This window comes from Arachis ipaensis, chromosome B01 (genome assembly GCF_000816755.2).
Source record: "Arachis ipaensis cultivar K30076 chromosome B01, Araip1.1, whole genome shotgun sequence".
Taxonomy (NCBI): Eukaryota; Viridiplantae; Streptophyta; class Magnoliopsida; order Fabales; family Fabaceae; genus Arachis; species Arachis ipaensis.
Genome location: NC_029785.2, coordinates 63,735,788 through 63,752,728, shown reverse-complemented (window position 1 = coordinate 63,752,728; position 16,941 = coordinate 63,735,788). Strand labels below are relative to the sequence as shown.

Here is a 16,941-nt window from a genome sequence, read left to right as displayed (position 1 = left end):
ATGAATATTTAAAGGCTTATTTGATGATGGTTATTGATTGCTTATAAAATTGAAAAAGCGAGTATTCTTTTAAAGTGTTAAGGTTAGATTTAAAGTGCTTGAAAATGGTTTGAGTAAGATATTGCAAAAGTAAAAACCGTAAAGTTTATACAGTATGACTTAACAGAGAAAGAAAGAGATACCGAATAAAAATGTGAAACTGTTGATGAATAATGAGAATGATAATTGATGATGAATAATGAGAATGATAACTGATTTTTAGAATGGGCCTTGGGCCGAACGCAGAAACGGAAACACTCATAAATTGTGGGCTGCTTTTCCGTTAGCCCTAGAGATCCTTGATAAACCACAATTTTATGGTAAATTTTGGATTGAAATGAGTGGATTTTATCAACTTATCTTGCATTTATTCGCTGAAATTGAATGGTTTCGTGATTTCTTCTTAAATTGTGCTTAAGAGTAAAAACTTGCTTTTTAGGCCTTTAAATTGCTAAATTTGATTCACTTTAATTTCATTCGATCCCTTGATGTATTTGTTGAGTGATTTCAGGCTTAGAAGGCAATGATGACTTGAAGAAGTGAAGAAAAAGCATGTAAAAGTGGAGAATTCATGAAGAAATGAAGTTTGGAGCATCTCATGATTGTGCGTACGCATGCCTTATGCGTATGCATGAATCTCAAGTTGCGCGTATGCACACGTCATGCGTACGCACGCGTCATGCGTACGCACGCGTCATGCGTATGCATGTTTTGAAAATTCGTCAATTTACACGTACACAGCGTCATGCGTACGTCATGCGTACTCATGCGTACGCATGTTTTGAAAATTTATCAATTTACATGTACACAGTCCTTTAGGCCGAAATTCACCTACATTGGATATCAATTGTGTACCTTATAGTTTTCTAAAATAACTATTTTGTGCTTGATATTCTGACTTTTACTATTTGAACCTTATATTTTACCAAAATACTCATTTTATCCTTAAGTTACATAATTACTTATTTTAACCTTCTCTTTTACCAAAATGACTATTTTATCCTTATATAATTAGTCATTTTTTAATCTTATTTTTATCAAAATTACCATTTTGTCCTTTATGCCTCTCAATTTACTACGTTACCCTACAACTTTTTTTTAATGATGATTTTATCCTTTTTAGCTTAATTTACTCTTTTACATTTTATCTTTTATTCTTAACTTATTAATTTGTTATATTTATACTTTTACTCTTAAATTTTACTAAAACTATTATTTATGTTCGAAACTTTATTTTAATTACATTTTTGGCTTGAATCTTTTATATAACTATATTTTTACCTCTAAGTCTTCTCTGTTCATATTTTTAAATCTAAACTTTTGTTATTTTCACTTGTAATCTATTTTTTTTATCCTAATTTAGATACTAATCAAGTTTGGTGCATCATACATTTTTCATAGAGTTAAAGTTTGTTTATCTTACTCTTTTAGGCTTTTATAACAACTTTTCTTCCAATTGCTTACACTTTTACCTATTTAACTTCAATAATCATCATTTTATGAGTTCTTCTTATTTTATATTGATCTCTTATGTTTGTATGACACTCAAATTTTTTTAAGACATTTTCTTGAATTCTTTCATTTTTTTTCTCATAATTTGCTTTAGTAACCATCACTTTAAAAAATATTTACATGATCTCAACTTTTATAAAATTATAAATTAGCCCCAAATCTTTTTCATACATTTGGCCATATTTAATCATCCAAAATTCATACCAAGCAATCATAAATCATATTATTAGCTTATTCATCATTCAATCATCAACATAAATACTCAAAGGCATCAAGTAATCACAAAAACATTATCAAACATCAAACATCAGACTATGAACATTCAAGGGACTTTCTAAACTATCGTAACCCTTGCCATTTTTGTTAGTTACTCTAAATCACTTCTTGAACTCTTGTGATCAAGAAAATCTCCTAAATCAAAATTAAAACAGCTTTTATCATCGTCTAGGCCTTATGGCTGAAACTATAATGAAAAGAAAAAGAATAATTTCTCATCCTTTTGATCTTGAATTTTGATATTTTAGATGTTTCTCTTCAAGTTCTTAGTGGTTGCTTGTTATTCAAGAAAAAAAAAATAAGCCTCTTTTTGTTAGATCAACAAAAATCGAATTACGAAAAAGAAAAGTTAAGAGATTTTTTTCACTAATTTTGTGGCGATTCAAATGGTAAATGAAGAAGAAAATGTGAAAAATGATTCTTGCTTCTAGGCTTCTAGAGAAGTGGAGATTGAGATTAAACGAAGAAACTCGTATAAGTGAGACTTTGGATTTCTCTTTTTCTCCCTCTCTTAGTTCGACCTTCCTCTCTTCTTTTTCTTTCTCTTTGTTTTCTTTTTCACTTAGCTTAACTTTAGTGAAAAATTTGATGCTGTATGAGAGTAAAGAGAGAGAGAGAGTGTGTGTGAGTGCGCACGTTGATAAGAAAAGAGAAATAAAAGTGTATTAATTGCTTTTTTTTCCTTTTTTTTCTTATCATTATTTAATCTCATTTTTTTTATTGACTCATACATAATATCTCAACATATGATTTAAAGAAAAGAGAGAGATAAGTTTGGCCATTTAAAGAAACAAAGAGAAAAAATAATTAAATCAAGTATTATAATTCTTGATGATATAATTATGAACATCTCATGTTAATTCACCATATAGTAAAATAATATGTGGTGATTAATAGTTTATGAAAAGGGAATAAATGTAAAATTTGTGGCTAGGATTAATTTATATAAAATAATTACTAAAAATAATAATTATTTAATTACTGATTTTAACTAACAAATAATAAAGCAAATTAATTGTAATAGCTTTTCGCTACGCTTTTTGAACTACCGCCACGCTTTTGAAAGGGTAGCGTCTGAAAGGGTGGCGGTTGCTCTATCGCCACGCTTTTGGTGACCTATCGTCACGCTTTTTCTTTTGCCACGATTTTTACAAATGGCTACCCATTAAAGCGTGGCCGTATGTGAGAGATATGGCCACGCTTTAAAAGCGTGGCCATATGTGGGAGATATGGCCATGCTTTAAAAGCGTGGCGATAGGTAGAGATACGGCCACGCTTTTGAAGCGTGGCGATAGGTAGAGTTACGGCCACGCTTTTGAAGCGTGGCGATAGGTAGAGTTACGGCCACGCTTTTGAAGCGTGGTCATAGCAAGAGATACGGCCACGCTTTTAAAGCGTGGCGATATGGAGAGATACAGCTACGCTTTAAAAGCATGGCCATAGCAAGATATACAGCCACGCTTTAAAAGCATGGCGAAAGCCTTGTTAAATTAAAAGAAAAAATCTTTTCCTTACTTGATCTTCATTCCTACACAATATAAATTTTCAATCCTTTTTTATTACCAAACCTACAAATATAGTATGCAATTTTTATTACAAGACAAATCAAACAATAGTTAGTGACATATATAATTTACTATAATTGTTTTATACATTAAAAACCTAATACTCAAATACAAAATAAATCTCGAGTTCAAATTCCAAAACTAAAACCCGAAGAAAAATACAGAAACAATACAAGTTAGAATTGCTCATAATATATCAAATTACACTAATAGAGATGATCATCAACCTAAATACTTAGTAAAAGATCAGAATCAACCTAAAACTGCTCCACTTTGTGCATTAAGCGTTCAAGTTATCCATTCCAATACTAGCCTACAGCAAAATATCAAGAACAAATTGAACCAACAAAAACGATATATATAAAAATATTATAAGAAATAATCTAATTTATGCATGTATTAACAATTCCAAATTAAACCAGGTTCACATTCTACTATAAAAATTCATCAGCATTATGCTAATAGGAATAAAAATAAACTTGGTCAGCTTAACACAAACTTCTGGATTATTACAATATACAATTAGTATAGTAATTAAGTAATTAAAATTTGTACCAGGAATTTATGATTCTCCTCAAGCACTGACAAGAAATTGGTACAAATTTTTTTCATTTAAGGTCCAAATTCCCCTCCCCAACAAAGCACTTGCATGAAGAATGTTCCTCAAGTGTAGCAGGTGCTGCTGAAGAAGGAAAGTTCCTCAAGTTTACCCCCAAGCGCAGTAGCTGTAAATGATACCACAATGAGTGTGATAAATACTAACTATACAAGTAGATAAATTAATCTCTGCAAAAGCCCAATAGGCCAATATCACACTGAATCTTTTCATTTATTATCCATCAATGATATGACTTTGGCCAATAGTGCTCTTAACAGTTGCAATAACCTTTTATTCTAAGCAGAGAAGAGACTTCCCTTCAAGTTTGTTATAAACCATCTCAATTTCCCAATCGGAAGATATATCTTTTCACTGTGGGAGTATGCTCCAAAGGTTAAAAGTAATCAAATACAAAGAGTTTTTAGTTTTTCGTGACCATAAGAGGAATTTTTGTGTTCTTTTCTTTTTATAGGAGCGTAAAAAGATAACCTTCTACTGATAAACAAAACAAGAAGGCCTTTCAGGCTTCAGTTTTTATCCCATATATCTCTTTTTTAAGTTTTTATCCTAAAAAGAAATGCCCTTTATATAATTTAAATTATTGGTAACTGAGATATTAGCATTAAAGTAACAGAAGAAACAACTAACATTTCTAGTTTCTAGCAAATTTTACTGTGTTTTCCTTTTCCACCTCCCATATTTTTTTCAATTATCATTACCATATTAATATTGAAAGGGATAAAGATACATGTGTACCACTCTCTACTCAAGATAAACATAAGACTTACTCCAACCAAATAGCCAATTAAGGGCAGAAGGGTCAAACTCAAGAAAATAAGAGAGAGTTGTGTTGGTGGTCATTTTTCAAGAGTCCTGAATAAGTGGGTTATCTCTGCTTTGGGCCCATATCTCGTGTATGGATCAACAGCTAGTGGAGGAGGACGGGGTGCCTTGCTAGTAGGTGCTTCTGGAAGATCTAATTCAAGATGGCCAAGTGGCCGTAAGAAAGAGTTCTCCTGAAATAATACACATTTTTTTCTCATATTGCCAATATAATTGAGAAAGGGGAAATTAAGCTGAGCAAACACTTCAAGATACCATGACAGCATCACCAACAGTCAGCTCAATGTCATATCTGCCAGAGAGATAGTAAAATTTCTCCACCAAGCCAAGAAAATCCTAGAAAGCCAAAATTACAAACATCAGTAGAACATTAAACATGATGTACCTTGAAAAAATCCAGAATATGACACTGCAAAACTTTTGAGAAGTAACAACAACAAAGAAATACAGTTGTGAACTTGTGATTCTTTTCTTCACATCAGTGGTAAGTCATGCTACCCTGAAATCAAATTATTAAGAAAATAAATCCAAAAGAAAAAAGAGAAACATTGTTTAAACAGCAGCAGTAAATAGCATATTTCCCAGGTTCAAGCAAGCAGCAAAGAGAATTCATATGACTTAACCAGTTCCACAAACTGAAATTATTGCAGTTCATATAATATGGACCAAGCAACAAGCAGAGCAGCACTCAGCAACAATAAACCAAGAAAATTTAATCAAACAGTAACACTTTCACAGAATCTATTTTGGATAGTGAACAAAAATACAATAAACAGCAATCACAAGTCCAGAATTCAACACCAAAACAGCATAATAAACAAGTTCATCCAACGCAACATTCAGAGGAAAGACAAATTCATTCCGAACAGCAGCAGTAAACAAAACAAAACCTACATCCACTAACCAATCCAGATTCTCTAATTAACCACCTAATTCAACTAAACTAAATTAGTTGAACTAAACAAGTTAAACAAAATGAGCTAAACTAGATTAACCAAACAGAAATAAAATCAAATGAGATAAAAGGGAAACCTGGGAAGTAGGGAATTGGAACAGGGGAAGGGAATGAAAAGATTGATGATGATGAGTGAATGGCCGGAGCAACACGGTGGCAGCCTAGTGGTGGCGCTGGAGAAGGGAAGGGAAAGATTGATGATGATGAGCACCACTGCTCTAATATCCAGCATGCATATTTCATTTCTTAGTTTGAGCTATTTTAAGTTCATGCATGATCAATCAATTATTGGTGAGAGCATGGAAACAATAGAGTGCAGTATTACACAAACTACACCATAAATTACATGAGTTTTCAAAGAAAAATAGGGGCCAAGAAAAATATGAGGCACACCATAATATGATACTCTATCAAACAAAAGGCCGTCCAGCAACTAGATCAGAAGAAAAATTAGTTCAGACAATAAGGCTGACGAACAGTCAAGACAACAAGAAAAATGAAAAATAAACACACAAGCTATGCACATTAAATAAAATCAGTCAAGTTCAACCAGATCTTAGATCTCCATAGTAGAAGATTGGAATCAGAGTTATCAGCATGCTATATACAGTTAAACATAGCACAATTTCTAGATCTACTAGGTCTCTTCATTGTAATAAGTGATAAATACAAAAAGAGAAGTTGAAATTAATTAAATGAGAAAACATAATACATATAGTAGTAGTGGTAAGAGTTGCCTATAGACTATAGGGTTCCCTCCAATCTATATTTCCTTATTTAATTGCCATGTTACTACTATAAAATTGTACACATACAATATGAAAATGATCCATATAGGTAGCAGGTCCCCTATTCTAAATGCTTGTTCTTTATAAACTAAGAAATATTTAATTTAACCTTACTATCCTTTATTCTGAGTAAAACCAAGCAGAATGCTGATATCAATATCATGGGCCAATCTAGAAAAGAAAAAAGAAAAAGGAATAAATATATGTTATATAAGGATAAGAAACACTTAAAAATATAAAATTGAAGGTGCTACCTTATTCAAAGCTGCCATTGCCTTACTAGCTCCTTGCATACTAGCAGCAACAGAAGAATGGGCATGCATAGCCAGAATCAAAATCCCAACCACACCAAAGAGCATTAAACTGATAAACATCCCTCCTTGCATAAACAACCATCCGAAAAAGAAAACAACACATCAACAATCTACCTATGTGTGAGTTGCTATGCCTCTCATCTGAGCTCAACTACCTTGAAGGTTAGCAATCTGCTGCCTAAGCCTTACCAACTGTCGAGGAAGAACTTTAGTTGCAGCCTGAATATTTTACAGGAAAAGAAGAAAATATTAGCATGTTTGGCACAACAGATTATCTAGACACTAGAGAGAAATAACAGTTTTTTATACTTTCAAAACTTTTGACAGAAGGCTCTTTCAATATAGAAGATGTTTCGAACCGAAAGTAAGCCAATTTGAATTGGAAGTTAGCATAGCAAGGGAAATCAATTTTGAGAAAGTCACAGAAATAACAGCCACCCATTTATGGAACAATTTCCTCTTTATTGAAGGTTGATTGTTATCATCACTAGGCAAATCCAACAATGTTATTACCATCCGAATGAGTTGAGGATTAAATAATAAAAAAACTCTTCATGCTTTTACTTGAGATCACAACTAAAAGAGAAAAGTCACTAAAAATAAACTATATATTTTACATATACATCAAACAAGCCAAACAGAACAATTATTTCCTACACTCGGTTGGACATAAACAATTTAATATGACCCTAAAATTAGTTAAATACTCCAAACCTAATCCGAAGCATCAAATTCGACATAAACAGTAATCCATCCCAATTCGCGAGAAATTGAATAGAGTAAAGTAACATGTACAAACCTTAAAGAAACCCTGGGGGCAATCTATCGATTCCTCTCAGCAGAGAATCGAGCAAAGAAAAAACGGCGAGGCAGGGAATGGCAGAGACGAACGCCCAGCAGGGAAAATAGAGCAAAGCAGATGCGAGGCGGAGGCGCGGTAGAGAGGATGTAGCAGATGCGAGGCGGAGACGCGGTGGAGGGGATGAAAAAGAAGACGGTGGCCAGCACAATGTTGAGGGTTAGGGCATGGTGACCAGAGCAGGAAGATGGCCAGAGTGTAAGGGATATGATTTAGGAATAGAGAAGAATTAATCAATCAGAGGGAATTTAGAGAGAATTAAGAGGGAGAGAGATAATTCCATGAAAGGAATTTCAAAAAAACAACTATATTCATTACTCAATTCATGATGTCCTATTACATTTTTGCTATATCTATTTATAGTAAATCAATTATTAATGAATTGGGCCTTGGCCTATATTTTACTCATTACATTACATTCCCCTTAACGACAACGTTGCCCTCAAGGTTGTTGAAAAAAAATTATAAACCCTAATTACAATTAATAAAAGTAATAATTAATCTTAAAGTAACATTTCTTTTTCGTATTTCTATTCTACTGTCTAAAATAAAAAATTACCTCCAAGATCCCATTGTTTAAAAAAAAACTAGGCCCTCAATCTTTTTAAAATATTTTTTGGTAGGCCTAAATCTATTTGTTTATGTGAATTGGACTCTTGTTGAGGTAAATTGGGCTTGGCACATTGGGGAAAGGCCCAACCCTTGAGGAAGGAACAGCTTATCATTCTCTGCTTTCTCATTCTCGTTGCTGCACTTGAGACGAGAGGGCACCATTCCAAAATAGCCACCACTCATCTCTTGACCACTCTGCATCTCTGCCGTCTGCTATGCCTGGGTAGGCTCCTGTGCTGCTGCTTAGTCCATCGCCACCCACGGAGACAACACCTCGTCCCGCTTCTTCTCTGTTCCGTATCTACGCTCGCGGTCCCATGGAAAAACTACCACCGTGAGTGGTGGTGGCTTGGCCACGATTGAGGGAACACAATGGAACAGAACACCTCTTCTAACCTTCACCGCTTCATCAACTCGGGTCGTCGCGAGCTTTCCCTTCGTAGAGGCGCCGCTTACTACCACCGCGTCGTTCGTCTTTCGCGGTCTTGGTTTTGGTGCGTGCTTTCTTGCAGCTGCTCCGCCTCTGACCACCGCGTCCGTAAACCTGCAAGGTGGCTTTGGTTTCGGTTCCCGATCCAATAGATCTGTGTTATCCACCTTCCCCTTCGCGACGGCGCCGTCCTTGGCGCCACTGCTGGCCGTGCTTAGCCTCCACCGTTGCTCCGAGCGGTTCTGTCGATGTGGACGCCGTCGTCCTCCGCAACGGGTGCTGTTTCCCACCATGTACGATCGCTGGCGTTCAGAGGTCGCGGTCCGGCATTTAGGGAGGTCGTTTCTTGAACCTGAAGCTCCCTTTGCAGATCTAGAACTGCTGTTGTTGATGCTGAAAACTGTTGTTGAGGTATTGAATTAGATAGTTGAATTCTTGAGGATGTAATATCATTATCCACAGTCTGTAATTTCGCTTGATCTTGAGTTTCGATTGATGATTCTGCTTCTGAATTACTGATATTGTGTTCTGTCGATGATTTTTCTGTGGTGTCTACGATGAAATTCTGGATTTGAATTTTTGCTGGAAATGCTGATTCTGGACTTTGATACAGTGATTGATAGGAAATTTTTGTTGATGAACTTTTCTGGATCGGGTGCTGAGATGATAATTTTGGCTTTGAAATTTCTAAAAATGGATTGCTCCAGCGTTCTTCATAATACTTTGCCAAATAAAAAGCATCACGAATAGTTTTAGGATCATCAAAGATAATTTCTCTATGGATATATGTTTCCAATCCATTGAGAAATATCTTCAATATTTCAGCATCATTCAAATTTACTCTTTGAACATAACACAAAAAGGCAGTAAAATATTCAGCTACACTTCCAATTTGCTCCATTAGAGGTGAGATCGCCAAACCACCATGAAAATGGAAAAATGGTGGTCAATGAAAGCACCAATGTAAGGGGTATGATTTAGGAATAGAGAAGAATTAATCAATCAGAGGAAATTTAGAGAAATTAAGAGGGAGAGAGATAATTCCATGAAAGGAATTCCAAAAAAGGAACTATATTCATTACTCAATTCATGATGTCCTATTACATTTCTACTATATCTATTTATAGTAAATCAATTACTAATGAATTGGGCCTTGGCCTCTATTTTACTTATTACACAGGGTAGGAAGGCGATGACAAAAGTGATGAAACCACAATGAAGGAGAACAGAGAAGACGACACTGGCAACGATGCAGAGGAGATCAGCGAGGAGGACGACGCTAGTGACGAGGTTAACGAGGACGACGCTAGTGACGAGGAAGAGACGAGGCGGAGGAGAGGCTAATGGCACAGTGAGGACGGTGCTGGTGAGGGTGGGGATCTGAGATCTTCCAGGATTGCCATGGAGTTGAGAGCTGAGTGACGATGGTAACTTAGCTTGGTAAGAGCTGGGAGTGAGCGAGAGAGTGCCAAAAGGTTTTCAGATCGAAGCTTGCTTTGGGGTTTTATTTTTCAAAAACCTTTTGGCCACGCTTTAAAGCGTGCCAAAAGAGTCCCTCTTTCCCCCTATGGCCACACTTTTGAAGCGTGGCTATTCCAACCAACTGCTACCCTTACAAAAGCGTGGCCGTTGATCCTTTTCACCACGTTTTTGAAGCGTGGCAAGAAAAAGCGTGGCCAAATCACTATGCAATCCCACCCTCACAAAAGCGTGGCCATTGACCACTTTTGGCCATGCTTTAAAAGCGTAGCAAAAAAAGCGTGGCCATATCTTCAATCAATTGCTACCTTTCCAAAAGCGTGGCCGTTGACCCTTTTTGCCACATTTTTGAAGCGTGGCAAGAAAAAACATGGCCAAATCACTATTCAATCGCCAGCCTCATAAAAGCGTGGCCATTGACTACTTTTGGCCACGCTTTTAAAGCGTGGCAAAAAAAGTGTGGCCATAGACCTTTTTTCTTGTAGTAATTTAAAGAAGCAAAGAGAAAAAATAATTAAATGAAGTATTATAATTCTTGATGATATAATTATGAACATCTCATGTTAATTCACCATATAGTAAAATAATATGTGGTGATTAATAGTTTATGAAAAGGGAATAAATGTAAAATTTGTGGCTAGGATTAATTTATAGAAAATAATTACGAAAAATAATAATTGTTTAATTACTGATTTTAACTAACAAATAATAAAGCAAAAAATTATACCGATATAAATAATATTAGTACCATATATTATTTTAGTTTCAAAATATTTGTAAAATAGTTTGGTAAAACTAAACTAATAAAAAAATATTAATAAAGGATTTTTATCAGATGAATTTAAATTTAATAATTAAAAGTCATCATTAAAAAATACATTTTTATTTTTTATAAAAAATAATATTGTAATAGAATTTTGATAAGTCAAGTTTGATACCGATTAATTGTGAAGAGCAGTGGGTCCAGCGTATGTGTAACCTTCTGGGCTGTAAGGGGGACACTCTCCCAGTTAAATACCTTGGGATCTCCTTAGGAGCAAATTCGAGGTTGGTGAAGACCTGAAAGCCTATTATGGACAAAATGGAGGGAAACTCAGCTTGTGGAAAGCTAAGGTGCTAAACAAAGTTGAAAAGTTGGTGCTTATCAAATCAGTATTAAACAGTTTGGTAGTGTATTATTTGAGTTTATTCAAGATGCCAAAAGCTGTTGCTGCAAGGTTGATTTCAATGCAGAGAAGATTCCTGTGGAGTAAGGAAGATGGTAGGAATGATATGGCATTAGTTAGGTGGGAAATGGTGCAAGCTCCAAAAAAACTAGGTGGCTTGGGAGTTGGCGATGCTATGATTTGAAACTCAGCATTGTTGTTCAAGTGGTGGTGGCGGTTTGCTAAGGAAGAGTGCCCACTGTGAAAGAAAATTGTATGTTCATGTAATAATATGAATCCCAATGAGCTGTTGTCAACTCAAGCACTACCTACGAGAGGAGGCCCCAGGAAGGATATATACCAGTTAAACATCATGAATGAACGTATAAGGGATAAGATGGTGACAGGGTTGTCCATGGAGATTGGTGATGGGCGACGGACTCGATTCTGGGAAGATGTATGGCTACTATGTGGATCTCTAAAAGACCGGTTTCCGAGGCTTTTTTTTGTTTCAAACCAGTGTGGATATGTTATTGGGTATTGTAGGTTCTGGGATGAGATAGAGTGGATTTGGAATTTCCAATGGAGGCGAGAGCTCTTTCAGTGGGAATTAGAGCTCTTGAGTCAGTTACATGAGGTTTTGAGACCGATGAAATTAGTGAATCACAGAGAGGATAGAGTGATTTGGAAATATGATAGGCAAGGTGTTTTTTCAAATAACTCATTTGTGCAGGTGTTGCAGGTTGAAATGCTTCCAGAGGAGGTGACCAGCTACAGCTTCACAAGCACCGTTTGGAAAAGTTTGGTGCCACCACGAGTGGAGCTGTTTGCTTCGTTTGTTTTAATAGGCAGGGTGAACACTAAGGAAAGGCTGAGCCGATTTGGAATTATCAGACAGGAGGACACTGTATGCGTGTTATGTAATAACGAATTGGAACATGTATATCACTTGTTTTTCGGCTGTGCATTTGCTTGACAGGTGTGGAGTGCTTGGATATCAAGGTTCGGCTATCAATGGTCTTATCCGTGTTCGTTGAAAGAGCACTATCTCACCTGGACAAAAGAACCGAGGAGTAAGGAGAATCGTAAGCAGTGGCTAAGGTATTTTTGTGCGGTCATTTGGAATATATGGATGGAAAGGAACAGGAGAATTTTCCAGGATCAAAGTAGAGGTGTTGAAGAAGTTATCAACATAACTGTGACAAGCGTTAATGAGTGGAGAGGTGTTGATCCCTTTTGTTGTTGATGGCTATACCGAAGATGACATGGACCTTTATGTCTTTCTTTTGCTGCTTTCTTAAGTAGGATTTTTATGTGTTTTTGCTTGACTAGCTATCATCGCTCCACTTTATTGTGTTGAGCTCTTTCTTTAATAAAAAAACATTGTAATATAATTTTTTTTATATGGATCCGCCTCCTTTAACATATTCTATAAATTTTCATCACAGAAATCCGGAGAAATCATTCTGCTGAGAATCGGATACTTACACCTCTCGCCACTCGACTCGTTGCAACTCGGTCACTACAACTCGCTCTGAACCAGGTGACTCACTCCTCTCTCAGCAGTCAGCACTACTACTACTAATACACCTACACTTTCTTCCCTTTCGCATTATCGCTCTTGCAATTTTTGCTTTCCAAGCATTCATCACAGATTGTTCTTTTCTTCGAAACCTAGCTCAATTTTGGAGATTGTTTTGGCCAACGATCGGTCCCAAAGGTTAGAGCTAGTGTTAGACAAGTGTTCCCGGTCTCTGACACATGAAACTGTTCTTTACATTTTGAGGAGGTTGGACAAAAAGCTTCGTGCTTTTTTAGTTGGGTCAGTGAGAAACAATGGTTTATACCAAGTTCATCCGTGTATAGCTTGATTGTTAGGATTTTGGCCAATAAGGGAACCTTGAAACAGTTTTGGGTTACTCTAATGATGATGAAGGAAAAGGGGTTTTATCTCGATGAAGAGACTTATGTGACGATTTCAATGCGTTTTAAGAAGGAAAAGATGGACTCAGATTGTGCTGCTTTGAACAACTTCTATCATCGGATGCTGGAGGAAAATGCAACGCAAGGTGCTGCCAAGAAGGTGGTTAGGGTCGTTTTGGCATCAAAGTGGGGAGATGAGGTTGCGAACGGATCGGAGAAGCTTAACATTCAGCTGTCGGATAACTTTGTGATAAGGGTTTTGAAGGAGCTTCAAACCCAGCCTTTTTTGATCATAATACTATTACCTACAACACAATTGCAAGGGTTGTAGCTAGGATTGATTCGGTTGAGGAGGTTTGGAATATTCTTGAGGATATGAAGAGTGTTGGTCATGAATTGGATATCGATACTTATGAGAAGATATCAAGGCAGTTTCGACAGAGTAGGATGGTGGAGGATTCAGTGAAGCTTTATGAGCTTATGATAGATAGCTCATACAAACCATCGGTTCAGGATTGTGTTATCCTTTTGAAGAGCATGCATATCTGAATGTGATTTTCCGGATCTCAATTTAGTTTTCAGAGTAGCTAAGAAATATGAGTCAACTGGGCACACACTATCCAAGGCAATATATGATTCCATCCATAGGTCTTTGACAAGCTTAAGGAACTTCAATGAAGCTGAAAATATTGTTCACACAACGAGAAGTGCTGGTTATGAGCCTCATAATATCACCTACAGTCAATTATTGTTTGGACTTTGTAAGACAAGGAGGCTTGAAGAAGCATGTAAGGTGATGGAGGAGATGGAATCTTGTGGATGTATCCCTGATATCAAGACATGGACCATCTTAATCAAAAGGCATTGTGATGCCAAAGAAGTAGATAAGGCATTGCTTTGTCTTTCTAAGATGGTCGAAAAGGGCTGCGATGCTGACTCTGACTTATTGGATGTGCTGGTTGATGGTTTTCTTTGTCAGAAAACGGTGGAAGGTGCTTACAAGTTGCTTGTAGGGGTTAGAATCTGATTGAAAGATTGTTAGGAGTTGGGAAGCTTGAGGATGCACTTGACCGTCTTCGTCTAATGAAGACACACAACTATCCTCCATACCCTGAATCTTTGTGTCCTATTGCAGAATTCCTTAAGGCACTGAGTATGAAAAATACCCATCTGTTGCAGCTTATCTTCATGTTTTTGAATCCTTCTTCATAGAAGGTAGACTCTATGAGGCCAAAGATCTGTTATACAAGTGTCCTCATCATATTCGTCGGGACAATAAAATCGCTGAACTTTTTAGTTCAAACAATAGTCGTGCAGTCGCTAATTGACACCTGAAGACCCTTTCTTTCTCTGTAATATGTGTCATCTTTTTTCTAAATGATTACTGTTATCAACTCTGATCAAGCTGTTAGTGGGTTTGGTAATTTGCCACCAAAAGACCATTTGGATTATAAATATTTTGTCAGTTTAAGCTTCATACTTGAAATTGCAAGAGATATTCATGTATGATCAATGATGCTATCAAGATAATGGCAATTTTTGAAAAGATTTACTCATTTCAGCGTGTAAATCTTATTAACATGAAGGGATCATGTTACATTGGTCCCTGCATCTTAGGCAGTTACTTTAGCTCTTAAAATTATAAATTGACCCAAAAATATCTGTAAAACCGGTCTTCGCAATTCATTTACTGAGTTAGATTTCTCCCCTAAAATCCTAGTTAATTGGAGACCGGTGTCAACCGTCATGTTAGCACTGAGAAATATTAACTAGTCGATTTGCCTGTGTTGCTCCAGAATGTGCCAGGTTTCTCCCTTTTTTGGTTCTCGTTTGTTTGTAGTAGGTTACTTGGCTGATTCATGATAAAGGTGACCAGATCATAGGATAGTAATTTGGCACTGTAATTACTTACTACTTTAAATGGCAATTTTATGTAAATCTTGTGTGATCGATCTATTTGTCTAAGTGACCATTATAAATAAATCTCGGCAACACTTAAGTGTAGGAGAAATAGATGACTGCTTTCACTACTAAGGTTTTAAGAGTTGTTTGTTATCAAAACATATTTGCTTAACTAAATTTGTTTCAATAACTTACCTTTTTTTTCCTTTTTATTCCCCTTGTAATTTTTCTAGTGGAAGAAGGAAGAAAAGGCAATCATCTGCTAGGATATTTCATATCATGTTATATCATAATCTTGGCATTTGATTTAAATGTTTCAGCTATTACGGTTATTTGACATATATGTGCTTTCGATGTGCAGGATATGCAGCAGAAACTAGAAAGTATTGTAGACCTTGCTGAGCATGCGCCATTGCCATTGATATTCTGGATCACCTGCAGCAATTTTTTCGGAACTTGAATCTGATTAAAAGAGATTGATATGCAAATAAAAACGTTTCAATTGTTTTATTATATTTTCTTTTAGTATTACGTATTAACCAAGCATTACATAACAATTTTTTTTAAAGAATTATACTATTCTCCTGAGTTCTGTTTCTTCCCTGTTATTTGACATTAGCGTATGTTCCAGATATCAGATTTAATTGACCAAGCATCATTTGTATTGTTTCAGTCAATATCGCTAGTTTTAGATAGAGAATATTCATCTAAATATCACTCGTAGATATCATCAAAATGATTTATGCCTAGTTGCCTACTGCCTAGTAATTTTTTAATATTTTAAAATAAAACAAAAACACTCCAAATAGCCGTATCTTTAGTAAACAAAAATCAACTCTTAAATAACTTGACTAGATATTTTTTATTTGATTTATAGACTCAGAGATCTTGTCGGTTACTCGATCTTGTCATAGACTCTGATTTTTATGTTGAGTGAAACTTGAGAATGAGAGTTTTGCGTACTCAATCCAATAGCTCCTCTCAAAGGATGATGATGGTGATTTTGAACTGGTCCTTATAGAAGACTAGAAACAGGCTCATCTTTGATAATGTATCAATTAGTATGGAATAGATAATGGCGTCGACTTTAAAGCTACAGAAAAAATTTCAACAAATCCCCAATTCTTAATTGATGAACATTTTACTTTCTTTTATTTCTCTTATTAGATTATTATATGATGTTACCTTTATAGTAGAGCGTTGAGAACCTCCTATTTCTTTTGCTTGTCCCATATATGAACACCTATATGTTTCTTTCATTTCATGAATGGAATTATCTGATTTTGGAAAAAAAAAAAGTGCTACTTAATTATTTTACTATTTTTGTCGGAAAAAGAAAACTTATTTGAACTTTTGAAGGCGTTGAATCATAGTTACCAAAACCGGACCGGACCGGCCGGTTTGACTGAAAAACCGGTGAACCGGACCTAATACTAATTCAGTCCAACCTTCTGACCGCTTAAGATACTGAACCGGTCAAATCCGATATGAATCGGTGAAAACCGGTCAAATCCGGTAAAAACCGGACCGAACCGAACCGGTCGGGTCTGAAGGAGAGCCTATGACGCACTAGCGTTGTGGAAGAACACCATACTCCATATACTCTCCATTGTTGCCAAGTGTCAAGCCTTGTGAATTTTTAAAAAATTCTCCAAAATGGCTAACACAAGGTTCAAACTCCATCGTTCAAGGATGTAAGGA

At 35.9% G+C, this 16,941-nt stretch overlaps 1 long non-coding RNA gene across 2 annotated transcripts; it reads right to left on the bottom strand.

Moving 5' to 3' along the window:
- Nucleotides 3,554-8,073, bottom strand: LOC110271354. 2 transcript variants are annotated; one of them, XR_002362012.1, is made up of 8 exons: nt 7,690-8,073; nt 6,831-7,109; nt 6,686-6,747; nt 5,866-5,961; nt 5,089-5,332; nt 4,779-5,006; nt 3,948-4,117; nt 3,554-3,705 (listed from the first exon to the last, which is right to left on the bottom strand). It is a non-coding gene; the product is annotated as an uncharacterized LOC110271354 (long non-coding RNA). The 2 variants fall into 2 exon arrangements; XR_002362011.1 differs by having other exon boundaries at nt 5,089-6,747.